This window comes from Trachypithecus francoisi, unplaced genomic scaffold (assembly GCF_009764315.1).
Source record: "Trachypithecus francoisi isolate TF-2019V2 unplaced genomic scaffold, Tfra_2.0 Lachesis_group0, whole genome shotgun sequence".
Taxonomy (NCBI): domain Eukaryota; kingdom Metazoa; phylum Chordata; class Mammalia; order Primates; family Cercopithecidae; genus Trachypithecus; species Trachypithecus francoisi.
In genome coordinates, this window is record NW_022681453.1 from 187,803,412 (window position 1) to 187,831,234 (window position 27,823).

Consider the following 27,823-nt stretch of genomic DNA (forward strand, 5'->3'; position numbering starts at 1 on the left):
AAGCATTTTAGATGCAGCAATAAAAAGAGGGCTTTAGAGAGTTATATAATTTTATGTGCTCAAGAGAATATGGAGAAACATCAGTACATGTTCCCTTTCTCTCCAGCTTTGAGATTTATGATTGGTCTGTTACAATAATAATAACTGAATATTGGCGCAAGAAATATATTTGATTCAGTGGGTAACATTTGACAGCCTTAACTTGTGAAATGTAGAAAAGTTCTTGCAGGAAGCTCCGGCAGAATATGTAATATACAAGAAGGTATTCAGGGAACAGAAAAATAAAATCAAAGGAACCTGCTACCCAATCTGTTTCATTAAATATGAAAATTAAAATGCCTTAACAAAATGCTTTCTCTTTCTCTCTCCTCCCAACAAACAAAAGCTTTGGTAGGCAGCCTGAAATTGCTCATCAAGGAAAAAGACCAGACTCGGATTTTAAATGGCTTCTTCTGAATGAAGCAATTAATGCTAAAAGGAACATGTTGTCTCCTCAGCATTTATAAGGTAAAACATTCATTGTTCTTGCTGGCACTCTATCAAGTTTCTCCTTGGACTAAGCGAGTAGAGAAATGCTTTGCTGCATGTGCTCTTGACCTCTGGTAATCAGGAGGATTTGGCTGATAAACTTGACAGGAACGGTTCTCCCTGGGACTGGAAATGTGCCCGGGAAATGTGCTCTTGAGTCTCTCTTGCTCAGACCCTGGCCAGCCAGCCGTGGCGGGCCCATCAAGGCTGGCATCTCACCTATTTGCCAATTAGAGATGGTACTGCTCTATGATTGTGTAGAATTTGAAATGCATTAGAGTAATGCAACAGAGTATTGTCTTTACTTCATTGTATTTGTTCTGATTATTCAGCTTTTTCAGGTAATATTTTAAGAATATTACCTTCTTAAAGTTACTTATTATTCATTGACTCACTAATTCACATGTTTATTCAGAGCACATTAATTAAAGAGCTCCAGTGTGCCAGAGACAGCTTTGGGAAGGCTCTGGAGTCGGTACACAGAATAAGACATGGTGCTTGTCTTTGAGGGGCCTCAGTCTAGCGGAGGAAGCAGGCAGAGAAATTCCTTGTGACAATAAAACAGTGGCTTAGAAAAGAAGCATATGTAAAGTGCCAGGGGCGCTCAGAAAGGGTGACAAAAGCTCCCTCCCGTATGATGATTTAAACCAACGGCTTTCAAACTGCACTGTGACAACCCTGGGAGATGGGGAAGGTGAAAGACACAGATTAACAAGAGAGTTTAGATGATTCTTCTGCCAGATCCTCTCAGGAGCAGGGCTTTCTCTTTTGTTTCACGTGTACATATGATGTCATTTTTTTGAGAACAAAGTGTGTGTGTGTGTGTGTGTGTATATATATACACACACATATTTTCACATTCAATTTGGGAAGGTCTGCTACTGGCATGGAGCAAGATAAGAAATTGTTCAATGGGTAAGTGATGGCAGAGTCTAGACCTATCTTTGTATACAATAACCCATGTTAAATAAATCCTAACTTTTAATTTATTAGCTTGAAAGTTAAATCAACTTTTGACCAGAGTAATATTAGATCTTGCAATGAGATCCTAAGTGATTTACTTGAATCTCTTCTACCTTCCATTCAGTAGGTAATCTTGTAGGTCTCTGTCCACTCTGAATGTTTGCTTTTACTTCTTGTTTTCCAATATTGGGTAATTTATTTAATTATTTTCTAGGCAACTACATAAACAAAGTCTGCTTATACTCAGACAAAAAGTTTTCTTATTGTTTTTAATGTTAACTTTAAGATAATAATGTAGCATTGGAAGGAAACCCTGTATTATGGAGTCAGAGCCAGTCAAATCCTTGTTCTACAAACAAGATCTATAACCTTGGGCAAGTTTCTTTTCTTCTCTTGGCTTCAATATTCTCAGGTGTAAAATGGGGATACTAATCCCAGCTAACCTCCCTTATTGTTTTTGAGGATCAAAAGAAATGATATACTAGAAATTATACGGTGAACTATAAAGTGCTACATAAATGAAGGTGCTTATTATTCACTGAGCCCTGGGCCTGTCAGACCGTATGATCTTCTTTCAGGGTTGTTTGTTTATAGTTGATTCATTCCTCTCTCTCTCTACCCCACCCCTTTTGAGGTCCAAAAAGATAGGAGATTGGCAAAGAAATAAAAAGCTACAGCTTTCATGTAAACAACTCCTCCCCCAATTAATCCTTCTTTGGTCTCTCTATTCACAAGTCTTCTTAATCCTAAGGCACAAATGAAGCATCCCCTTCAAGCCCATGTTAGGATTCTGCCAGCTCAGGGACCCCAGATCTCAGAAAAGACCATCCTCCTCCTTTGCAGAATTTTTTACATCAGATTTATTTTTCTCATTGAGAGATTCCATTGCCTATTCAGAAAACGGAACTGCAGGGTTTTTTTGTTTGTTTGTTTGTTTTTGGTATATTTTGTTTTATTTTTTAAATGTCTTTAATGATCAGGAAAAAATGCTTCTGTAAGAACATCACCCTGAGGGCACTCCATCTTTATTGTCTCATATCAGATTAACTTTCCTGACAAAGTACAAAGTGGATTTCTCCCTGCCAGCACTATAAGCACTGTCGATGCCTGGAAGAGAGCTGAGCTCTTTTCCTGAGTTCACAGCATCATTATAGATAATAAAAATTCTGGAAGCAGGACTTTACTGACAATTTTGGTTTGGGGGATGATGCATGAGACAGAGAAAAGTCCATTTGGGGCAATCAGGTGCTGACACCAGGAAAACTCTTTGTTCCACATAAAATAAGTCAATTTGGCTCAGAAGATACATGGAGGGTAGAGTTATATTCTCATAAGGTGGCATGACCTTCTTCTAGTATTAAAAAAAAAATACCACTCTGCTTTCAGACAGAACTTGAAGGTTATTCTTCTTTCCTTAGTTGAGGAATCTGGCCAGAGAACAAGATAATAAATAGGCTTAACTCCTAGTTTTGCCACTTATTAGCTCGATGTCACTAAGACTGGCCACTGGTTATTTATAAATTGGGAAAAAATACCTGCCTTATTATCCCCTGGTATGTTGTGAGGGTTAAATGAGAATTCCTTCATGTGTATGATGCTTTCTGATTTTAAAGCATTTTTATATGGGAAATGGGCGCATGTGATTAAGAGTATGGTTTTTTGGGGGCAGCAAAATGTGTCTGAATTCCATTTCCATTATTTCCTACCTCTATGACCTTGTATAATTCGCTTAAGCTTGCTGAGCTTAGATCTACTCATCATTCAAATGGAAATTGGACCTCCAAATTTATGGGGACATCAGAAGGATTAAATGATACAAGTGAAGTGTTTACCTTGGTACCTGGTGTTCGCTATGCATTCTATAAATTATTGCTAGCTGTATCTTCTTTGATTCCTATCAAACCCTGTAGGGAAGGAAAGACAGCTCTTATTCACATGATTTCGTTGTGAAATAATTGCTAACCAGAAATGCAGAAAGTTATTTCTGTGATGATGATCTAGGGTTTGAATCCAGTTTCTAGACTTAAATCCAGCAGGAATATCCTGTAAAACAACATATAAACTTAGAGCTTCTGACCTCTAAGCTGTCAGTAATTACAAATCTGCATCTTTCCTTTGAGACAGGGTGGTTTATGGAGATGGCCTGGGTAAAAGCACCCAGAGATTTCATGCTGTTTATTCACAGAAAGCCTGTTACTATTCACTCCATTGAGTCAGGTCTCAGAGTCTGGATCATCCCTTACAGAAGATCCTTGATAATATTTCTGATATACCTCCAAGGTGAGTAGAAGGAACTATGGGAGTGACAACCAAAAAGGAAAATTATGATACCCATAGGAATTTGATTTCAGTAGCCAGAATAGCACTGGGACCATAAAACCATTACTTAGGTGTCTGCTCCTTCAAAAACTGGCATCCTAAGAGGCAGGATGTCAGAACTGGAAGGATTTTAGAGATCATATAAGTGCTGGCATATGTTAACAAATGGAAACTATTGACACAAGTTAAAATTGCACCTGCCACAATGTATATTGTAACCAATGTGCCAAGTTAGTGGTCAACCTGAACCAGTACTTGGGCCTCTCACCTTTCGATTTTGAAAGTCACCTTTGCTTTGGAGATACTGTAGGTTATCTTGACATGAACATGACACGATCTTTGTCCTTAAGGCCAAAATAAGAGATATTAATACAATGTGAATACATGTGGCTGTACTCCCAGGTAAACGTCTTAGGTCTTTTTAAAGCAATGTGAAGATTCAGAGAAAAACAAACCATACTTGATTTGGAGAATAAAGGAGGAAAACTCACAAAAGAGGTGTCCTGTGGGTGGAACCTGTAGGTCCAGATGTTATGGAAGAGAAAGAAGTACAAAATCAATGGCCTTCATGAGGTAGAGTCTAAGTTGTCTTCCCTCAGACTCAGTTTCTCACCAGGAAAGTGAAGTTAAGCATAATTCCCTATATGTCTAGCTGGTATATGTAAAAATGTTGTGCTCAAATCCTTCCTCTTCTTCTCTTTACTTCTTTCCCCAAAACCTCACTACAGGTTCCAAGAGGTGGGCTCATACCTTAGTCTACTAGGACCACCTTACAGGTTGTTGCTGATTTTGATCTTTCCTCATAATTTAAAAAAATCTTCACAGTATTTTTATCATTGGGCTTTCGTGGGGAGTAAGAAGTAAAAATAACTTAAAATTTTTAAGACAAATTTTACACAATTGCAAGATGAGTCAGAAAGGGAAAATTCCTATTTGTCATGTACTCTTAATTCATTTTGCTAGACTCTTGTGATAGATGAACCTTTGTGCAGCTCTCTCCTAGAGCATGGGCCACCATGGCATTTGCATGGAATCATTGTACCAGAGCTGCAGTATTGTGCAAAGATGGCCTGGAGGAGGGGAAAATGACATCTTAAAGAAAGGGACAGAGTATTGGAAGTCAGGTTGAAGTAGGTTTATTAGACTTAGGAAATAAAAATATAGGATATTTAAATTAAAAAATTGTTTTAAGTATGTCTCAACCATAACATGGAACATATTTATACTAAAAAAGTTGTTTATCTGAAATTCAAATTTAACTGGAGTCTTGTATTTTATCTGGCAACTGTAGTTGAATGAGACACAAAGGTCAAAGAGTTAAGAAGTAATAACGATATTTTTGTAAGAGTTTATAGTTTTCGAAGTGCCCTCGTGTTCCTTATCTCATTTTGACCTCATATCAACAAAAGGTTGGTACGATTTCTCTAATTTTAGTGATAATGAAAGATTAGGCTGAGAGAGCTTAGGTGACTTTCCTAAGGACATGCCACTGGTAGGTGGCAGTGTTGGCACTTCAACTCAGTTATTTTATTATTAGTATTATTTTTGAGGCAGAGTTTTGCTCTTGTTGCCCAGGCTGGAGTGCAATGGGGCAATCTTGGCTTACTGCAACCTCCGCTTCCTGGGTTCAAGTGATTCTCCCACCTCAGCCTCCCGGGTAGCTGGGATTACAGGTGCCTGCCACCATGCCCGGCTCATTTTTTGTATTTTTAGTAGAGACAGGGTTTCATCATATTGGTTAGGCTGGTCTCAAACTCCCGACCTCAGGTGATCTGCCCACCTCAGCCTCCCAAAGTGCTGAGATTACAGGCGTGAGCCGCCGCACCTGGCTCAACTCAGTTATCTTTTAAACTTCTTATTTTGAGATAATTTTAGACTTAGGAAAACAACAACAGCAACAACAACTTCTCCTAATATTAACATCTTATCTACCCATGGAACAATGACAAAGACTAAGAAATTAACTTTAGTACTATTCACTAAAGTATAGACTTTATACATATTTCATCAATTTTTTCACAAATATCCTTTCTTATTCCTAGGATCCAATTCAGAGTTCCACGTTGCTTTTAGTTGTCAGGTCTCCTGCCATCTGTGACAATTTCTCACAGTTTTTCCTTTTCTTTCATGATTGTGAGGATTTTGAAGAGTACTGATGAGTTATTTTGTAGAATGTCCTTCAATTTTGGTTTTTCTGATTTTTTCTCCGGACTATACTGAAGGTATTGGGAAAGATGCCACAGCAGGGATACATTCTTCTCAGGCCGTGGTATATTATGTTGGTACATATTATTGGTGACATTAACCCTGATCACTTGGTTAAGATGGCATCTGCTGAATTTTCCACCAGAAATTTGCTGTTTCCCCCTTTGTTATTACTAAATATTTTGAGAAGTGACACTTGAGACTATAAAAATATGCTGTTTATACTTAAACTTTCCCTCATTAACTAATTTTAGCCTCTTGTGGTGGATCTTGCTTGCTGCCATTGTTATGATGATGTTGTAATGGTCATTTTCTATTTTCCTCATTTTCTCTACATTTATTAACTGAAACTAGTCTGTTGGAAAGAGTTGTCGCTTCACTCCTTATTTAAGCTCAGTTGTTTTAAGTCCAAGTCTATTGCTTTTTTCACTAATGCACAGATGAAGAAAAAAGCATAGGATTTTGAGCTATGGTAGAGGTATGGTTGTTTGACGTGCACCGTGGAAGGAGCATGAAAATAATTTTACTTATTTTACTAACATTTATCAAACATTTACTTCTATACAGGGCCTTGTGTTAGGCATTGTGAAGGAAAGAGAAATGCACAAAAAAATCTCATGGAGGCTGATAAATCAAAGATAATACTGAAGGCATTCTTCATAAGAGGGATAATAAAACTTCTCAGCTGAATGTTGAACTGATAAATGATTATGTTGATGACTATGGCAATGATAAGTGAATTGTAATGCAGTTATCAAGCACTCATAGCAAGCTCAGCTCTGAGTAATACAGAATATCCTCAACCAGATGCCCATGTTGTATGTACAGGTCTTGGCACATGCATCATGTGCCGTGGGTTCTAGGCACATGCATAGTACCGAGTATGTAGGGTTATAAGCACCATGAGATCTTTCTCATAATTTATAGAAAGAAGAACTCAACCAGAAGATAACCATTTTGACCATCTTTAAGATCCATGATTCCTTTCTGCCTGGGAGAGATTATGAGGCTTCAGAGAATTCAAATATTGCTCCTCATTAAGGAAATGGTAAATTAACTTACATGTAGCACCTGAAAAAATTAAACTTCTATTCTTGGTGCTTTCTTAACTGGCCTAAAATGGATCTTACAGGTATAATCTCAGTAACTCAAATATTATCAGAGGAAAATGGCCTGGCATGGTCAAAATGTAGCAGATTATTTTAACTAGTAGTTAATAAAACTGAACAACAGCTTGAAAGAGAATGCCAATAGCCCTTTGACATGGAGTGTAATGGGATGAAACTAGAGGCAAATGTAGATTCTCCTCTGTGAGTGTGAGGGATCTACTATCAAGCAATCCTTTTTATACTCTGGTAGAATGTGAACTGCTTAGGACACACCCATGATGTGATATGAAGAGTACCAATGTGCATTTTTAAAAATCCATTTGAAAGTACTATTTTAAAAATCCGACAGTAGAGGTATATGTTCCAGCTATAACAGACTTTCATTTACATTACTCCTCAAATGCAGGTGATAACCTGAGTGTGAGATGTAAGGAATGACCTGTGTTTTAGTGAAGAGGAAAGTGAGGTTCAGGGCCATATGTGAGTTTTGCTAACAATGGCGAATCTTGAGCTTGGATCCAAAACTTCTGATTATGAGATATGTGCTTTTTACCCCATGCCATGTTACCTCTGGTAGGTAAAATACCTAAAATTCTGTACAAGTCTAAGTAACGTGATCGGATGTCGCCCTTTACCCAGAACAGTTCAGATTTATCCTTTTTGGCAGCATAATTAGTAATAATCTTACCTTTTACTCTCAAAAATGTTTTAAATTGGAGCACAGATTATGTAGTAATTTCATTGATGGGAGGACTCAGGGAGACTCCAACTTGGGCTTCAGTGTTTAAATTGGTGCTAAAGAAATCCCTAATGAATTACTTCTATACATTACAAAAAAGTAATATCGTTTAAGATATTATGTAAATATGTTATGATACATTCTAATGTTGGAATTATAAATATTCTTGTGTGTATATGTATATGTGTATATAGGTGTATCTATATGTATATGTGTTTATGTGTGTGTATATATATATATAGTTGACTAGAAAAAAACTCACAAAAAAGGCAAAATTATAGTAATTTGAGAATGTAAAATCTGTGTCTTGAAGGAAGCAAGACCATATATATAGGAGTCGATAACATAATAATAATTTTTCTAACAAATGCAGTAAAACTTTATATTACCGAGCATTTTCTGATCATATTTTCTCATTTCAACTTCCTAAGAATGCTCAGTTGGTAAACTAATCCCCCATTTTGCAGGTGAAGCCAAAATGCAACTACACAGTAAATAAGGCAGATCTGGGATCTCTGAGATTGTCTTCGTTAAGACCCTTTAGCACTGACCTTTATCCTTGTCCTATATTGGCTTTCAAAGCTAACAGTGAGACACTGAACTTACAGCCAGAGGCATAGTATTATGCTGGTGCTGCTTGTCTCTCATCTCCTTAAGTAGGAAAAGGAGAGCATAATAGTGCCACAATATAACACAGGAGAAACTAAGGAAAGCTTCTCTTTTATTTAAAGCCAACATTTAGCCCATGGTTAATTTCTGTCTTAAGCTATTCAAAGGAATACTAAGATTTGTTGTGACTGTGCTCTGTATTTTATGGCAACTTGCTTTTCTTCTCTAGTCCTTAGTTTCTCCATGTGAAAAATGAAACTTTTAACTAGATCATCTCCATGGTTCTTTCCGGCTCTGATAGTGCATGACTCCGTGATTCTGAGCTTCTGGGAAAAGGACACATTCCAAAGCTGTATTCCAGAACCACCCTGTCTAACTTGGGCTCTTCTTTTCTTTGCATTTGGAGTGAGCCCAAAAGAAAGGTCATTTTTGCAGACATCTTGATGTTGTGCTCCAATGTCCTCATTAAATAACAGGAGCCTGGACTGGCAGGCCCAAGGGAATATTCAATCAAGGAGAAAAAGGCCAAGTCATTACTGGAACCCTATCATCAGAGTTGTAAACACAAGCATCTATTTCTGGGCGTTAGCTGAAAGCGCGTTTAATCGCGTGCTCTCTCTCCTTATACACGTTCCGTTTGTTAAATGTGTGTGACCCTTCCGATAACTCACCAGAGGTGATGAGGGAGAGAGAGAAAGAAAGCAAAGTACAACTGTAAAGAGTCTCTGAACAGTGAAACATCAAAACAGACAGTCTCTGGCTTTACTGGATGAGTCACCATTGCAGCCTGACCGCAAAAACAAGCGTGGCTTCTGTACTTAGCAGCAGTCTTCCTGTCTGGAAAGGAAACGTTGCTCAGATTGGAGATACTGGCCATTTTATAGACTTCAAAGCAACTTAGGCAACTGAACTGTCAGGCGGGAAAACAGGTAAAACAATTTTCCTAGAGTTTGTCTGGAGAATCAGCTACTCAAATCTGATTTGAAGCTGCATAGAAATACTTTCATCTTTAGCCGAAGCTGTTTATTTTAAAAAGTTTTAGTATGATGGTCTTCAGTTCTAGTGTAGCATGTCTATTTTTCCTCAAATAATGTAAGTCAGCTTTTTCTGGAAGAGACTTGTTTCCAGGCCCTGAGCTAAGTTCTATGGGGGATGGAGATAAAATCAACATGAGGACCATTTAATGAGGAAGTGGGACCAGTACACAGATCATGACACTATGAAAGGAAATATGTACTGAAAACAGGAAAAACATGATACTGTGATGGTGCAAGGAAAACAGAGGTGGGTCTTGATCAGTGGTCTACCAGATGAGAGACTAGTGTAAAGAAAGGCCTATGTGTATTCAGGATTTAACAATGAGTCTAATTTAGATTGAAATGTAACATACAAATAAGGAAGTAGAAGAAATAAAACTGGAGAGACTGGGATCAGATCTGGAAAGAGTCTGAATGCCAGGATGAAGATTTGAGGTCTTATGTTGTGTGCTGTGGAGACGGGGAGGAAGAAGTAGTAACCTTATGGGAAGATAATAATGCCAACTCCAGAAAGGAAAAGGCAAAGGAGCAAGATCAAGATCAGTTAGAAGACTCTTGCCACAGTTCAGGAAAGAAATTAATTTTGGCCTGATATGGTTGGCTCTGTGCCCCTATTCAAATGTCATCTTGAATTGTAATCCCCTCATGTTGAGGGAGGGAAGTGATTGGATTATGAGGGTGGTTTCCCCTTTGCTCTTCTTGTGACAATCCTCACAAGATCTGATGGTTTTATAAGCCCTGCTTGCACTTCTCTCTCCTGCCGCCATGTGCAGAAGGTCGTTGCTTTCTCCTCTGCCATGTTTGTAAGTTTCCTGAGGCCTCTTCAGCCCTTTGGAACTGTGAGTCAATTAAGCCTTTTTCCTTTATAAATTACCCAGTCTCAGACAGTATTGTTATAGCAGTGTGAGAACAAACTAATAAATGGCTCCTCACCTAGAGCATTCCATCTAGAGTTAGAGAGGAGAAGATCTACAGGAGAGGGCTGTGTTAATGCATCTGAATTTCTAACCTAGTCTATGAGGATATCAATATAAATGAAAGTATTCACCATCACAGAATGGATTAGTGTATGTTAAAGTCGTTGAGTGGAGGTGTGTGAGACTCTGAAGACTGTGGCCAACTCGAGTTGACACAACAAAGGAAAGTTACTCACTTCCTAGAAGTATGGAGGCAAATAGTGTTACCTGGACTACTCATACTACAGGCTTTATTTGCTGCTTGGAATTTTGAATACACATGTTAGCTATTCAACCCATAATTTCTTTCCAGTGTATGATTTGTTTTCAAACAGGGTTCCAGTCCTTGGTCTTTAGAAAGCAGTGACACCAGGAAGGAAGAGCTTCCACCTTATCTGGTGGCTCTGTCCCTGCTGCGTGTCTGACCTTCGGTAAATCACCTGCCATCTCTGGGGCCTAGTTTCCTCATCTGCAAAATGAACATGTTATGTTCCTCAGTATTCAGGACTCTTCAAAGTTTCAACAGTTTAGGTTGTATATTGAGTACAAGTAGTATCCATTACTAACGTTGTCTTTCACAAAATGAACCAATCTCATTGAACCCTCCTGACAGCCCTAGGAATAAGCAATGTGGGTGTGTGTTTTTTGTTTTGTTTTGTTTTGTTTTGTTTTTTTGAGATAGAGCCTCTCTTTGTTATCCAGAATGGAACACAGTGGCATGATCATAGCTCACTGCAGCCTTGACTTCCCTGGCTCAAGTGATCCTCCCACCTCAGCCTCCTCAAGTAGGTGGGATTGTATATAGGGGCATGCCACCATACCTGACTAATTTTTAAATTTTTTTGTAGAGTTGAGGTCTCCCATTGTGGTATAGGCTGGCCTCAAACTTCTGGCCTCAAGCAATCATCTTTCCTCAGCCTCCCAAAGCACTGGAATTACAGGCATGAGCCACTGCACCTGGATGGTATAATTATTTTAAATACATTTTACTCATATGTTAATAGAGTCACATAGAAAGTAGATAATTTTCACTAGGACTTACAATGATTTGCTGATCTAGTCATGACTAGAACCTTGACCACCTGACTTCTAGCCCAGTGCTCTCTCCACTCTACCAGGCTGTATTGATCAGTAAAGTACATGACAAGGAATGTATGCAGTTTCCTATGATTGTGCTTGAATATGCTGTGTTTTTATTGTTTCTTCTGAGTTAGGATAGCCCAACAGAAAGATAGTGGTTTTATGGGGCTCCTGAAAAGTTTTACTGGTTAAATGCGTATCTTTTAATCTACTTCCTTTCAGTGGGATGTGTGCAGATGTTGAGCTCTTCTTTGTGGTCAGTACTTCTATGATCAGCTGCAGGTGGTTATGAACTTGGAGGCAATCAGTAGCCAGAGACTTGACCATCTATGTTCTTCAGTGTGGGTCCCTCTGACTCTAAAAATAGTAGAGGCCCTGGGCCAAAATGGCCTCATCCAATCCAATGCCCTGTCCGGGGCTTGATCTCTTCTCTTGCAGTTCTAATGGTTGTCCAGCATCTTCTTGAGCTACAACATCACTTGTGGATCCTGGACATGTACTATCAATTGTCTCAGCATCTTCACAGGCTTGCCTCATGGTCAGCTCACATTCAACATGACAAGTTTCAAAACCCGTGTTACCTTTTCTAAATACTTTTCTTCTTAGATGGCGTTGCTATCTATTTAGTTCAACAAGCTAAAACCTAGTCCTCTTACACCCAATCTTCTTCGACATTTAGCTACTTCTAATTATGCTCCCCCTGAAATCTGTCTACATCTATCCTCTGTTGCATTCACTTTCACTGTCCCCTTCATGTCCCCCTACTATATTTCTCTGGAATATCTGTGTAGCTGCCCAAATGATTGCTCAGAGTCTTTAATAAGCAAGTCTGCATTTTACATTTCTAAATGAGAATACAGGATACATTTCTCTAATTTATTGGCTATGGAACATCTTTTTTTCCTCAGAGCATCTTCTGGAAAATGCTAGTCTAGCCTTTCCAGATGCAATGGAGTCCCTGTCATTGTCACATCTGTCCACCCCTCTTTGTGGCTGAACTTGTTATTTCCTCTGCTTAGAATGCCCTTTTTCCTGACTCTTGCCATCTGGAGCAGTCCTATGCATATTTCACAGTCCAATACAAATGTCTCTTACTCTCTGAAGCCTTCTTTGATCTCAAGTCCCAGCACATTGGCATAACCTCTGAGCTCTCAGAGGGCTGTGTACTTGAATGTATTATAATACTTAAATTATATTATAGCTGTGTGTGTTTGTGTCTATCTCCCAACAGTTCTAAGCTCTATATGTTACTCACCTGTCACCAAGTCTAGAAATTTGACTGCCTTCTTTCACTTCTTCGAACATTCACCAACTTATGGTTGATGCCAAATAAACCTCATGCAATAAGTGAACTTACAATTCCAGTACAGTGTTTAGCCTCTTCACTTCCACCATGACTCCCTGTGTCACGGTGGAGGGTATGCTGAGGCAAGAGAACATTGGTTCAGAAGGGAAGATGGGACAAGTATATCAGTAGTAATTACTGATCCTTAGGGAAGGGGACTTCTGGGGGAGGAGAAGTCATTCAAGATCCTTATGGAAGGGGACTTTCAGGGAGGAGAGCCATTTCTGGAGAGGAACATCCCTGAACTTCAGTATCAGTGTCTGACACTTACTGAGCACTTTCTCTTTGCAGGGTATTGTGCTAGGAACTGTGAATACATGTGAACCCTCAAGCAGCTTGTAGTTAATAGTTAGACTTGCTAAAGGCTCCTGGTTTCTATTAACAAAAAATAGCTCTGCTAACTGGACAACAAAGAGAAGTTTACTTTAAGAATGCAGAAATTTCAGAATTCAAGGGCAGGAAAACAGCTAGGTCTCTGCCCTGCCTCTCACTTGCGTTATAGTGCTGAGCCTCATCAAGGTTATTATGCACATTTGAAATACATTTGCCAAAGTATCTTCCACTATCCTAAAATAGCTAAATAACTCTTTAGTTTGGGGGAAATCCATACATTTCCAGTCTGGGCAATAATTACACTTCTCTGTGTAGACCGCTACAGGATTTATAGAGCATTTTAATGTCTGTTACCTTATTTGGTCTCCACAATCATCATTCAGTCACTCTATGATCTTTTCTGCGGGCTACAAAATACCAAGTGCTAGGATAGATGTATGGAGACAATTTTAAACAAAATGGACATGAGCCCTGTCCTTATGGAATTGAAAGTCTGGAAAGACAGAGTTCATATTTCTCTTATTTTAGAGATGAACTAAGGTGGAATGATTTGTCCCAGTTAGGTGGTAGCGCTAGGACCCAAACCTGGGCTTCCCATTCTGGATCCAAGACTGATTTTGCCACCATTTGCTTTGCAATCATTGGGAAATCCCTGTGTATCTTCCAGGAGTTAACTGAAAAAAAAAATGTCAATGAAAATGTCAAAGTGGCAAATAAAAAAGCCCAAAGTATCAACATTAAGAAAGCAACAAAATAAACAGCTTCTGAAAACCCCAAAATATGTGTGTGTGTATTTGGGTGAAGTGGGCTCTCAAACCAAAACAAGTAACAGTAGCAATAGCCACTTGAAAACAAAAAAACAAAAACAAGAAAAAGACGTTTTTCCCCTCAAATCTGGAACACAGCAGGGTGTTCTTAAGTTGTACAGAGCAGTGTTTGATGTGAGCATCCAGGCCCTGCTGTGAACAGAGCTCTACATTCCTGTCTTCCACACAGCCCTTATTGACTGGCTTTGCTGGACTCAAATGTGAGCAGGCTACAGCTTTGCCTCTGGCCATTAGAAGGATAATCTTTCTTGGGGGTCCCAGTCGGGTGCCAAGTGGGAATGCAGTGAGCAGGGAGAGAGAGGCAGGGGCCTAGTTTGATAGGAAAGTCGCCTATGCCTACAGGACGTTATGCCTGCTTCTCTCAAGTAAGCACCTTTCCCCTTCTCATGTCTCTCTATGTAGCGAGTATAGGCCTTGGTTGTTGGATGGGTAGAAAGAAAAATGTGATCTTCCTTTCCCTGCACTACGATGAGATCTTCTAAAGGTGAATCAAATGGACAATTCCATTTGTCTCTGTGCCTCTCTATTTTAAAGCTGGAAGATGTAGCCTTAGGGTCCCTAATTCCATAGATAGTAGACAAAAACAGAAAGGAAAAAAGAGAGCTGTCTTAGACTTTCATTAAAGCCTTGAATAAGACATAGTCTCTGCCTCAAGAGGAGGGACACATATGTGTAAACCATCGTTCCATTATCACATAATAATGGGCATGTACAAGTTTTGTGAAAGCCAGGGAAGGAAGTGGCAATCCTTCTGGGTGGGTGTGTTAGAGCTGGGTCCTGAAAGTAGGAGTTTACTCAGTACAAAAGTGTAATTGGAGTTGAGGAGAGAAGAAGAGAAAAGGGAAAAAACGTCATGTAAGCAAAGGCTTGGAGGTGTGAAAGAACATGGTGTATTCAGGGAGTATTTGAGGAGATGCTGCTAGTTTTTCTGGTAACAACACACTTTGTGTAATGAGACAAAGTCAATGATTGCTTGGGTTTTATGGCAGGGCTAACTACATTAACAACCAACCAACAAATACCAGTGGATTAAGAGAGTAGACTTTCATTTCTCACTCACTTCCCAGCACAATACAGGTTGGTAGGGGAGTTAGGCTCCAGGCAGTCATTCGGAGACCCAGGTGCCTTCCATCTTCTGGTTCTGTCCTCCCCTTAGTTCCTCAAGTCTTTGCCACTCATCTGGAGGTTGGGGAAAGAGAATGAGGATCAGGCATGCATAGCAAGTTTAAAGGTGATGTCTGGAAGTTGTGTACATCACTCCTGTCCATATTTATGCCTTTGGCTAGAACTTAGCCACCCAGTCACTCTCAACTGCAAGGGGTCCAGGGAGTTTGAGGCTAAGGGGAGAACACATTGTTAAGCAGAACAGTGTCTATCACAGCTTTGTGTCTGGAGAACGGAAGGATGGAGAGCATGACGGCTTTATACATACAGGATAGAACTTGATGAACGTGTTCTAGCTTCCCTAGGGGACAAGCATGTAATAAAGGGGTCAGGGAGGCCTCTAGGTGAGAGGTACCCTGTGGCCACATTCCTTGAGGAAAAGAAGATGAATGATTCTATCTGAAAGGTGTTTGTACTCAGACAGAAGAAAATCTGCTCCAGCCATGAGAAAATGGACAAAAAATCACTCTAGCTCAGCTCTTAAAATGGGAGCAAAAGAAACCCAGCCAAGTAGACAACTTACAGCCCCAACATTTAGAAAGCACCATGTGGTTTACTGTATGCTCACACACAAGGTTCTCAGCTGATCCTCACAAAGGAGGAGGACCTGGTTGAAAATTATCCCTGTTTTAGAAGTGGAAAAATGTATGCTCAGAGATGTTAAATAAGTTGCCAAGGGTTGCACAGTAAGTAAGAGCTGCATCTGCCACTGAAACCCACATTGTGTTCTTTCCACAGTTTCACCGACCCTCCTCTGTGTAGCAGAGATACTGACCACACTTTGGCAAGCTGACCCAGATCCAGCCCTGGACTGGAGGCCAGGATCTTAGGGAATCTTTCCTCCATCAGCCAGCCCTCTGTTTGCCTGACTTCTGGAATCAGTGAACCAGCTCCTCATCCAGAGAGTACGTACATGTTAGCTGTCAAACAGCACGTGCTGCATCTGACAACCCTAATATCACTGTTTGTATTATCAGACAATTACCAGCCGAGCTCGTATTCATAATTTGACTAACAACTCGCGACAATGATTATTTTTCCTTTTCTGGCAAAACAAATATAGCAGCGTTTTCTTTTCAGCATCAGCGCTGATGCTCCTTGGCATTCTATCAGCTGAAGGATTTTTTTTTTTTTTCAAAAAAAAAAAAATGTTAGTCGTACTCCCCCACATCTCGCTAACTTTACAGTCCCCCATGGCATCTGTGTGCAGTGAACTGAGCTGTTGAGACTAAATGTAATTTGCAATCAAGCTTCTGTTAACATGGAAATGTACCGGCTGGTCTGCTGCAATATGGGTTCTCATTCTGTCTAGCATATGGTTGCATTAAATCCAGTCTCCAGAATGTCTCTTGTTACCACATTGTCAATCCGTGCAGAGCAGAGAACCCTAAAAAACCACTAAAGGAACATATTTTTGGAATTGGCTCTTCTATTGGATCTTGACAAGAGCTGTCCAAAGACATACTTGGTTACTTGAAATGAACTAGCCCTGTCAGATCTATGCACACACACAGAGACACGCAGTAAACTTGAAAACTGGCTTCATGCTCTGTAGTCGTAAGCACAGGAATTACGCTGGAGGACAAAGGAAAGGAGAAGGTGAAGGACTCAGCTTCACCAGATACACTTGAGACTCCTGTATAGGTTTTTTCTTGGTATCTCAATATTTAAGGCCCAGAAAATTAGAGTTGGATGGGACATAAGTTGTCTTTGTGGCTAGAAGCATAGGCTCCTGACGTGGATGGACTTAAGCTTGAATCCTGACCCCAGCCCTCCCTAGCTTGGTGACTGTGGGCACATTCCGAAGCTTTGTGTGCCTCAGTTACTTTATCTGTAAAATGGAGTGGACGAAGGGTACCCTGACAGCTTACAGCATTATAGGGGTTAAATGCCTACACACAGCACTTACGTCAATAAATCATTGCTATTACTTAGTATTAATTACCTCTTCCTTACCATCCCTATTCCCAAATCTGATGCTTAAATGCCTCCCACAACATCACCACTATTATTCTCCTTCTCTTGTCTTGCACCCTGCTGATGTCCAGAATGTCAGCTTCTTCTAAGGCAGCCCATTCTTTTCCGTACAATTCAGTTAAATGGTTTTTTTCCACCTTGAGCGTTTCTTTTGGGACATATAGAAAAAGCCTAATTCGGTGGCAGTCCTTCAGGTATTTCAAGAGAGTAAGCATGCGCTCTGTAAGTCTTCTGCAGTTTCATTTGGCACCTTTCATTTCTCCTTTGGATTATGCAGTTTTGCATCCCCTTCCTAGGCAGGCCCCTCCTCTCTAACTCGCCTGGGTACGTCCGTGCCAATCTTGATTTCTGCAGCCCAGGCCAAGCACTGTGTTTGCAGCTCCTGTGTCACCAGCCTGGTCCTACCTGGTGATGAGTAAGGATTTGCCTGATTCCTTTAACACAGCTCAAACGTGGACCTATTTGCACACAAGTACATCAAGCTTTATAAAATAGACTCTCCTTGAAAAATTAACAAATAGCAGTTTTCAACAAACCATACTTTAAATTCAATGGAGGGAAGAGCTGCATGCCTACAGGTCTCTGTATCATGTTGCAGGAAAAAATCCTTTTTTCAAGGAAGTAATCGCCCGCCTTAAACATCTATTCTGTAAATCTAAAGCTCTGTAGGTTTTATTGAATGTGTTTTAAGTAAGAAACACACACAGAAGGTGCACTGTATCTCACCAAAGAGACAGGATGCAATATCCTCCAACATTTAAAGGGCACTTTGGGAGGTCAAGGGAAAATGGAGGGGAAGACATTCTAGCCATTCATTCATTCATTCATTCATTCATTTGTTTCGAAACTATTTGTGTGCCAGACACAGTGTTAGGCACCAGGCGTGTTTCTAACAAGCTGCTCTTGCCACCAAGAAGCTAGAAGGCAGGTTAAAGTCAATTAAGATATGCCAAGTGCAGGGTGTTGTGGGGCCATCTCACCTAATCTTGAGTAGCTCAAAATCCAGGAACGGGGATAAACATGAAGGAAAATAATTACATTACTATGGAATAAGTGTTATATTTAAAGACTGTACAAAGTGCTCTGAGCACTCTGAGAAGAGAATTTGTTCATCAAATATTTTATTGAGCATCCAGTGTTACTGGATCTACAATGAAGAGCAAAACACACTCCTTGAAATTTACCAACGTTACAGTCTCAAGTATTTGTGTGTGTGGTCTTAAATCAAGTACATACACTATATTTTTTATTGATTTATTACTTTAAAAAGCTGTGATAAGTGTAATGAGTGTAATGAAGGAAGAGAACAGGATTCTAGTAGACAATTAGATGGGGCCCTGATTGGAGAAGTCAATGGGATATCAAGGATTTCTCCTCCAAGTGGTATTTAAGTGGAGACCTGAGAGATAAATTGCAATCAGGATGAGAAAGATGGAGAGAAGCACCTGTGCAAAGACCTGAAAGAGGGACCAAGTTTAAAGAGTTCGAGGAACTAGGGGAAACAGGGTGACAGAAAGGGGATGGTCAGGAATGTCTTTGCTGAACAGGTGGCCCCACTAAGGAAGACTTAGCATGTGCAGAGGAAAGACAGGTCATTTCAGGCAGGACGGGCAGCACATACAGAGGACATATCCAGGTCTGGGAGAAGCTCCTTCCATCTTTGTGGTGATGGGAGGTGGTGGTGAGATGTTCAGGGAATGTGCAGAAATGGAGAGGAAAGCTGGGCCAGATCATAAATGGCTTTAAAGACTACATCAAGGGATTGATTATACCTGCAGACCCCACAAAAACACTGAAGATATGCTAGATTATCTTCATTTTATTTTTTTAAAGCCTGTCTCCCATGCTTGTGAGTAAGAAGAGGGCAGAGGAATGCCTTCTGTATCTCTAGATCCTACCTCCTGCCCCCATTTTCAATTATGGGTGATTAAGTTAAATTCTATCCCTCCTTGCCACTTTGTTCCCAGCTCTGATTTGTGATCTGTGGAAGCTTTCATTTTGCCATTCTCTGATTCTTGTTGTAGTGACATTGTGCTATGGTCTCTTGATATGAGTGAGGGCTCAGCAGCTCCTGAAGACCGCGGAGACGCTAACTCAACCCTGCATGGTGCTTGCAACCTGCTCCTGCATTCTGACAGGAAGGTTTCACCCAAAGGTGTGAAGGATGAATCACCTCATGATGCAGATTATTTTCGGCTGCCAGTTGGCCATCCCTTATTGAGATCACAGAACTCAGAGGCTTGTGAGACTGTTGAGCCCAGCGCTCAGGCTCAGTGGAGAAACTTATTAGCTCTACTTAATTAGAGAAACCAAATACTTCCAAACCTACTTTAATGTCAGCAGCCTACTTCTCACCACCTCATTAATATATTTTTAAAAACTTTCACCTTTAATGTGGCAATGATTTTCTTAATTCTTTCAGTATTAGAACTCCACAGATTTAAGGTATTTAGCTAGAGAACAAGTAGAAAAATTGCACAAGTGATAGTCATGATTCTTTGAACCAATATCTTTTGGTTATTACTAAATATGAGATTTTTAAACTCGATTTTCATGTATAACCTAGATGAAGGTTGTTGTTCTGGTTTAATCCTATAATATTGCAATTTTTAGGATCATCTTTTTTTTTTTTTTTTTTTTTTTTTTTGAGACGGAGTCTCGCTCTGTCGCCAAGGCTGGAGTGCAGTGGCCGGATCTCAGCTCACTGCAAGCTCCGCCTCCCTGGTTCCCACCATTCTCCTGCCTCAGCCTCCCGAGTAGCTGGGACTACAGACGCCCGCCACCTCGCCCAGCTAGTTTTTTTTGTATATTTTAGTAGAGACGGAGTTTCACCGGGTTAGCCAGGATGGTCTCGATCTCCTGACTTCGTGATCCGCCCGTCTCGGCCTCCCAAAGTGCTGGGATTACAGGCTTGAGCCACCGCACCCGGCCAGGATCATCATTTTTTATATAGAATTTTACATTTTCCAAAAGGTTTTCCATCCATCAGATGATTCCCACAAAACACTGAAACAAAGTAGGAGCCGCTGATAATATCTCCATTCTCCAGATGAGGAAGTCTGGGCTGAGCGTAGTCGAAGGATTTCTTCGAATGACAGCTCTATGCTTCAAGGTTGACAATGAGGACACAAATTTCAGGCCCAAGTGGCTTGAGATACTGCCTGTCGATGATAAATAGGGATGTTAGGAGGAGAAGATGGTTGTCTGAGAAAAGTGACAAATTCAGAGTAGGATGTGCTAAATTGCAGCTGACTAGAGAGCTGGAAGCTGGATGCATATTTGTATGGCTCTGTCATACAAAAGCTGCTCCAATACTGTGTAAGTGTGATCTCTCAACCTGGAGGAGGCCAACATTTTTCTTGAGTCAGAATCTTTTCCAGGTAGCCTGAGAGCCTACAGTTAGGAAGTAGTTTCTTAATTCATCCTAGATACCTCTTTGTAATCCCTTGGTCTTTTACTCAAGCTGACCCCAACCCAGACTTAGGTGTAGGTGATACTGATTTCATACCATACCTTCATATCTTTTACCTCAATTGATCCCCACAGCACTCCTGTGAGATCTGAATTCTGGTCTCTGTCAAATCTACTAGAAAATGGGACTCTGTTAAGATGCAGGGTTTTCCGGTAGGAAACGGCTAATGGTGGCATACTGGGGACTTGAAGCGTGGGCCTCTCTCTCCAACAGCATGACTTATTCAATCATTTCCAGTGAAACTCCCCCAAACACTTTACTTTCCTCTTCCCTTTCCTCTCTGTGTAGCTTCCTCCTTTAGGATCTTCAGGAACTCTCCCCACAGTCTATTGACCAGACCTGCTTTCTGAAAACATTCTTATGTCAGTCATACATGTTTTACTATGATTTTAAAACTTTGAGTTCTCTCTGTTAAGAGTATACTTATTCTCATTATTGTCTTCTCCCTGCTCACTATAACAAATACTTCTTGAGCCCTTGCTGTGCTCTTGACCCTGGGAGTACAAAGATGAACAATCAGACATCACCTACACCCTCCTGGATTTAATATGGTTGTGGCAAGAAAGCTTTGTTTCCTATAAGTGGGCTTCAGAGATCCACATAACTTACAGGCAACCATTTGTTCCTGCAATTTCAGGGTATTTTTAACCTTTAATTGTGGGTTTAGGAATATTTAGCCAAATACTCCTCCAGGTGACATATAGGCAATGAAGAGGAAACAGTACATAAAATAGTGATGTGACTTCACATTTTGAAACAAAGAGACAGGTGGTTCTGCTGTCAAACTGAGCATTAAAATGTAACTGGGGGTGTAGGTGTGGGAGTTTCTCAATAGCCCTGGGAACAGCCAATATTTTGGTAGGTTCACAGGATTTTCTCTTTTAATAAAAGGGATTACTTGCATCTTATTACAGGACTAAACAGTGAAGCCAGGAAATAGTACAAGTTTCCTACTGGTTTTTGTTGAAATTTTGGAACAGATCATTACAGAACTGATTCATGGGCATTTTGGAGAAAAGGCACCGATCACTAGAAGTTAATAGAAGTTTACCATAAACAGGTTGTGTTAGACACACCCCATTGCCTTTTCTTATCATGCCACGCCATGGGTAAATCTGCAGGATGAGGAAGTTTTAGCAGTGGACTTAACACGACCTCTTGTGATGTGGTTGCATATAAGCAGGTGAAATATGGGCAGGGTCATGTCTTACACACTGGTTTCATGAGCGGGTGAATAAAAATGACTCTTGAGCATGCTAACTGTTCCATGTACGCTAGAAGGAGGTTTTTGGTGAGGACTAGAAGCCTTTTATTCTGTTCAATATTTGTTGTTAATTACTTGAAAGATTATCTGGAAGAGGGAATGCCCAGGTATAAAAATGACACCGGCCAGGCATGGTGGCTCACGCCTATAATCCCAGCACTTTGGGAGGCCGAGGTGGGCGGATCATGAGGTCAAGAGATTGAGACCATACTGGCCAACATGGTGAAACCCCGTCTCTACTAAAAATACAAAAATTAGCCAGGCGTGGTGGCAGGCGCCTATAGTGCCAGCTACTTGGGAGGCTGAGGCAGGAGAATCGCTTGAACCTGGAAGGCGGAGGTTACGGTGAGCTATCACACCACTGCACTCCAGCCTGGCAACAGAGGGAGACTCCATCAAAAAAAAAAAAAAAAAAAAAAAACAGACACCAAACTAAAACAAAAATCAAATACCATAGACTAACACAAAGAGATGGCATAATATAGTAAGGAGAAAGAGTTCTGGCATTGGAGAGACCTTGCCACTTGTCTCTGACCTCCTGACAGTGAAGTAACATTGAACAGAGGCTTACTGTTTCAAGAATTCAGTTCCATCACCTATAAGGTAGGGATAGGATTGTTTGTGATTCTGATCAATACGAGAATTGAAAAAGAAGTGTGTCAACACCTAGTATCATGCTTGGCACACGTTTTCAATAAATTAATAGCAATAACAATAATAACAGCAAATTAATGTCTAAAATAATCTAGAACTTCTAGAACACAGGACTGAAATTAATACAATGAAGCAAAGCTGAACTTAAGAGATATGTGTGGAGATGATATTGGAGGAATCAGGGCCACATTTATGACACTCAGGCTGCTAAGAATTGCTTAACACATGTCAGACACTAAATAATGTATGTTAATGATGACTTGATTATCTGTGTGTGTTTGAGAAATCACAAAGGAGAATCTTATATTGATATTATATGAGTCTGATATATTCATATATATGAATGGCTGCCATATTGAAGAGAATATGGATATCTTTATTTGCATTCTCCTAACAGAAAGCCAAGCTAAAATGGGTGGTAGTTAAAAGCAGAGAAAATTTGGCTAATATCAAAAAATTTTTCTGTAGTAGTCAGAGCTTTACTGTCATGGATCTGTGTGGCTTGTGGAACAGGAGACCGTTCATCACATCAGCTGGTTTTCCTTGTACTGAAAAACCAGGGAGTGTTGGCTGCATGATGAATGTATTAAAACTTTGTTTATGCATTGCCAGTACTAAATATCAGTTTTGTATTGGGCAGTGTGTTAAATGCTGGTGGCCAAAGGATAAAGATGTAAACTCCACCTTCAGTTAGGTCACAGTTAAGAAGAGAAGGTACCCTAAGTCTCTTTGAGGGATCTGCAGAAGACTTAGACAATGAGTAGGAATTTTCCAGGTAGATATTCCACTGAAAGAGAGTAGCCAGTGTCAAGGTTAGAGGTGTGAGACATCATAATGGATTCTCAAAAAGACAAATGTTGCTGGAAGTAGACTTTTCCATGTGGGCGAGGACCTGCAATACCTTGTACAGAGTGTCAGGGACTCAGACGCCTTCCCACTCTATCTGTTGTATCTTGTACATATCCATGTTAGAGCACTGATCCCACCATATAGTAGTTGCTGTGGGTGCATCTCCTCAACACACTGTAAGTTCCTTGAGGGCAGAGACCATGGTTTATATATTCTTGTATCTTCACTGCTTACCCTGAGCTATCCACAGTTTATATACTAAACAAATCCTAATGAATAAAAAAGTAGTTAGATGAAAGCAATATGCATCTCATTTGAAAGGCGAGTTTTGGCATGATTTATGAAGAGGTGTTTGGTTCTTAGAGGTTTCTGAAGCTGCGCTGAATGTAACACCAAGAATCATTTCTAGAGAGCTGTGCCTTCTCCAGAGTACGTCTGCAAATGCTAATGCTATTATTTAGTTCACTGTACACAGGTACTGCACCAAACACTGTTCCTGCCTTATCATTTAATCTGCACAGCGTCCCTCTTAGGTCCACTTGTATTTTCTCCATTTATTGATAAATAATTTAAGATTTGGAGAGGCTAAGTAACTCACCCAAGGTCATAGAGTCAGGGAGTGACACAGCTGGGACGTGAACCCAGGTCTGTTTGACTCCAGGGCTTGAGTCTTAACCACTACACTATCCACAGAAGGAGGAGGATGAGGGAAGAGTTATCTAGTGATCCCATCTCCAGGTTAGACCCTTGAGATTCCCTTTGAATTAAAAGAGACTTGCTTGGTTAAAAGAAGCTGAACTCTCCAGAATCTTCCGGCCCCACATTCTAATATAACTTCTGCTCTAGCAGTGGAGAAAGAGAAAATCTATAGAAGTAGGATGAGTTTAGAGGAGCTGGAGCATCGTGGATGCAGATGGATATGGCAGCCACCCCTCCCTGCTGTCTGCATGTAGCACTACTACACCAGCAGATGCAACACTTGGTTAGAGAGCAGAGGAAATTACAAAATAGTCATGGCAGAGGCAGAAAAGAAGTGGAAATGGAGACTCTTCTTGCCTTTGAATGTTTTGTATAGTCTGGGAGACCCACTGGGATGTTTCTTTTTGTTTTCCCTTTCGACTGGGATGTCTTCCATTTGGAAGCCCCTTTGCTTCTAAGAAGTTCTGGAGGCCAGCCCAGGTCCACAGGTAAGGAGGCTAGGACGTACCTCTTAGTTATATCCTGGAAGAGAGGGAAAAGTGACCTGCAGGTCTCCCGGACTGAAAAGCACAGTGCTGTCCAGTGGAACCCAGGGAAGATATTGACTTTAAAAGCAAGCATGGAATGAGTGGCTGACTTTTGCTTGTTGCTTGAGTCTGGCAGATGGGGGTGGGCAGGAGGTTAAGGAACTTCAGCAGACGCCAGCAGTCTGTGGATGTGGGTGGCCATTCTTCCTAAGTGCTGAAAAGAGGGTCACCTTGCACTTGTGAAGATAAAATTCAAACCCAAGTTTCTCTGTCTTGGAACACAGAACAGCATAACCCTTTCTCAGTCTTCGAGAGGAATGTTTTCAAAAAGTAGCAGCATATAGGGAATACAAGGCTGCCTAAGGTTCTGATTCACAGATGTAAATTCTGCCCCGTCAATAAGTCTTGGTGTTTGTAGGATTTGTTTGCAAGGACAAAGATGAAAGGCAAGTTGCTATAAAACCTTTCCGCTCCCTCCTGATTGGTAAGCAAAAATGTCCACACACTGCCATCTGGTGGGCACTACTGGTCACTGTCGTTTTAATGAGAAAGTTTGAAGTTTACTCTAAACTTAGAAGGGGCCAGGCAACTAATGACTAGTTTTGAGCAAAACAGCAACGTATAAAACACAGTTCCTGGCTGCGAAGGGCTCACAGTCTACCGGTCTTCAGCAAAACAGCAACGTATAAAACCCAGTTCCTGACTGCGAAGGGCTCACAGTCGAATGGAAGAAACAGACCTCCCCAACGTGTCGTTATAACTGAATAAGCGCTATTTTAAGAAAAGGTGCTGAGTGTTATCAAAGCAGAGGACCTCTCTCTGGGAGTTTAGGGCAAAGCACCTTTGAGCTGAGTCTGGAAGCATGCCTCGCACTGGAGAAAAGGAGGACAAAGTTTATTTTAAACACAGGGAACCTTATGGGTCATTGCATGGTGTGAGTTTTTAGTTAAGCCTGGCTGGTACGTAAGGAGCATGGAAAGAAGCTATAGACAAAAGGCTGGGAAAAGTTTAAACCAGACCATGAAGGGCCTTGAATGCCTGACTTAGGCAATGAATCAATCAGCTCTAGGTTATGTAGCCAGAATATAAAGGAATCAGATCTGGGTGGTAAAGCAATATGAAAAACAATTGTCTGTACACACGCTTTTCAAACATTTGGAATTCTCTCATTACTTGAAATCACCTGTGGAAACCCATTATGTGAAATAGGTAAAACCGTCGTTCTTCTGGTCAAAGCAGAAGTGGGGATTCAGAGCCTGAAGAACTTCTACCATCCCATTTCTCCCATTCCTGCCACATGCAGATGCCTTTGGGTAGCGCCTAAGGCTCAGCAGAATCTTGCTTGACACCGCTGCTGTGGGCGATTGCTTCCCTAATGTGACTGTCTCTGCTCTGGTGTTAGCAACTGCTTCGTCCTGTCCCTCCTATGCCATAGGTGTCCCTAAAGGAGGTTCTAGATCTTTTTCTATGTCAGCGCTGTTCTCAAGATTCCATTTATGGTCATCTCTATCTTATTAATAAATTAACTTTTCCAAACAATCTATGTTACCTGGTCTCTGGCCCCTAGCTTTATATTGCTAACGGACATATGCAGGGAGGTGGATAGAAAGGAGCCATCTCGCAGTGTCTGTTAATCATCACTGTATGCTGCCTAAGGTATTATTTCATGTTAAGTATCTACGGCATATGTGTAGCACGGATACTCTATGATGGAGTTATGAGAAGTTGTTTGGTCTTACTCGGGGCACGAAAGTTGTTGCTTTCATTCCAAGAACAGCACTCTGAGAAAGCATTCAAGAACCTCTGATGAGTGGCTGAATTATCAAGATATCTAGGACTTTCTGTTCTGTGAAGACATGGAGCTTCTAGATGCTATTTGCCACAAGAGGAGAGATGTCAATCTAAGAATTGATGAAGAGTGACTGGTCCCCTGATGGGCAAAGACTATCTTGTTCCAGCCAGCGTGGTTATCTTCTGCCCTCTTCAGAACAACACTTTTAGATGCAAAACACAAATTCCACCCACCAAACAGCATTTCCTCTCATTCTTTCTCTTGTTCCTTGTCTTTACTCACGCCTTGCCCACTCTCTCTGCATGGTGGGGTCAGTTTGCTCTCACTTTCCCACACTAACTTCTCTGTTTCGAGCCTGTGTCCGGAACTGCCTCCTTCTTGCCATCTGGTAGCTGACATCTGCCACATCTTTCCAACCAGAGCCCCCATCTTTTCTTGGAGGCCTTAAAAAAAAAAAAGATGTTAACTTTCATTGCATGACTTTTCCCAGTACATGATTATGTACAGTGTTTTCCACATGGTTGAAATAACTACTTTAGCATCGACTCTTGCCTGCATTACTTAGGTTAATTGTTCTTTTCCTGATGGCACACTGACCAGTGTCCTTTGATGTACCCAGTGCCAAATTTGATAAACAACAACTCAGAATATTACGCTTTATAACTAATGAGTTGGGGCTGTTCTATGTTTTATTAGAGCAAATGGAAATGCAATTCTCCTTACTGCCTTTGATGAAGAGCAGCAAAGTGGAAGTGATTTTGTGAACTTGCAGGCTTTGTATGGATTTCTTTTTTTGAGACAGAGTCTTGCTCTGTCGCCCAGCCTGGAGTGCAGTGGCACGATCTTGGCTCACTGCAACCTCCACCTCCTAGGCTCAAGCAATTCTCAAGCCTCAGCTTCCTGAGTAGCTGGGATTGCAGGCACACACTACCACACCGGGCAAATTTTTGTATTTTTAGTAGAGGTGGGGTTTTACCACGTTGGTCAGGCTAGTCTTGAACTCCTGATCTCGTGATCCACTCGCCTCGGCCTCCCAAAGTGCTGGGATTACAGGTATGAGCCACCACGCCCAGACCTTTGTATGAATTTCTACTGTTTATTTACCTGCTTCAGTGGAGACTGCTCATTTTCACGGCCATTTCCCTTCATAAAACCGTTAACTCCTTGAAGGAAGGAAATGACAGTGCGGGGCTTGGGACCAGGATCACAGTACATGATCAATAACTACTTTTTAAATGTATTTTCAATAGAGTTATAAGGATTCATCTGGGTACTGAAGACATTTGGGACCTCAGTGAAGTTTCTCCAAGACCAGATGGTCACACTGATTTTCTGGAATCATTTTGAATAAAAACGAGCGAGGTGGTGAACACAA

At 40.8% G+C, this 27,823-nt stretch overlaps 1 long non-coding RNA gene across 3 annotated transcripts; it reads left to right on the forward strand.

Moving 5' to 3' along the window:
- On the forward strand, window positions 1-27,823 carry LOC117077896. 3 transcript variants are annotated; one of them, XR_004434861.1, is made up of 3 exons: window positions 1-507; window positions 15,953-16,119; window positions 27,699-27,823. It is a non-coding gene; the product is annotated as an uncharacterized LOC117077896 (long non-coding RNA). The 3 variants fall into 3 exon arrangements; XR_004434856.1 differs by lacking the exon at window positions 1-507 and adding an exon at window positions 1,384-1,443; XR_004434860.1 differs by lacking the exon at window positions 1-507 and adding an exon at window positions 9,265-9,401.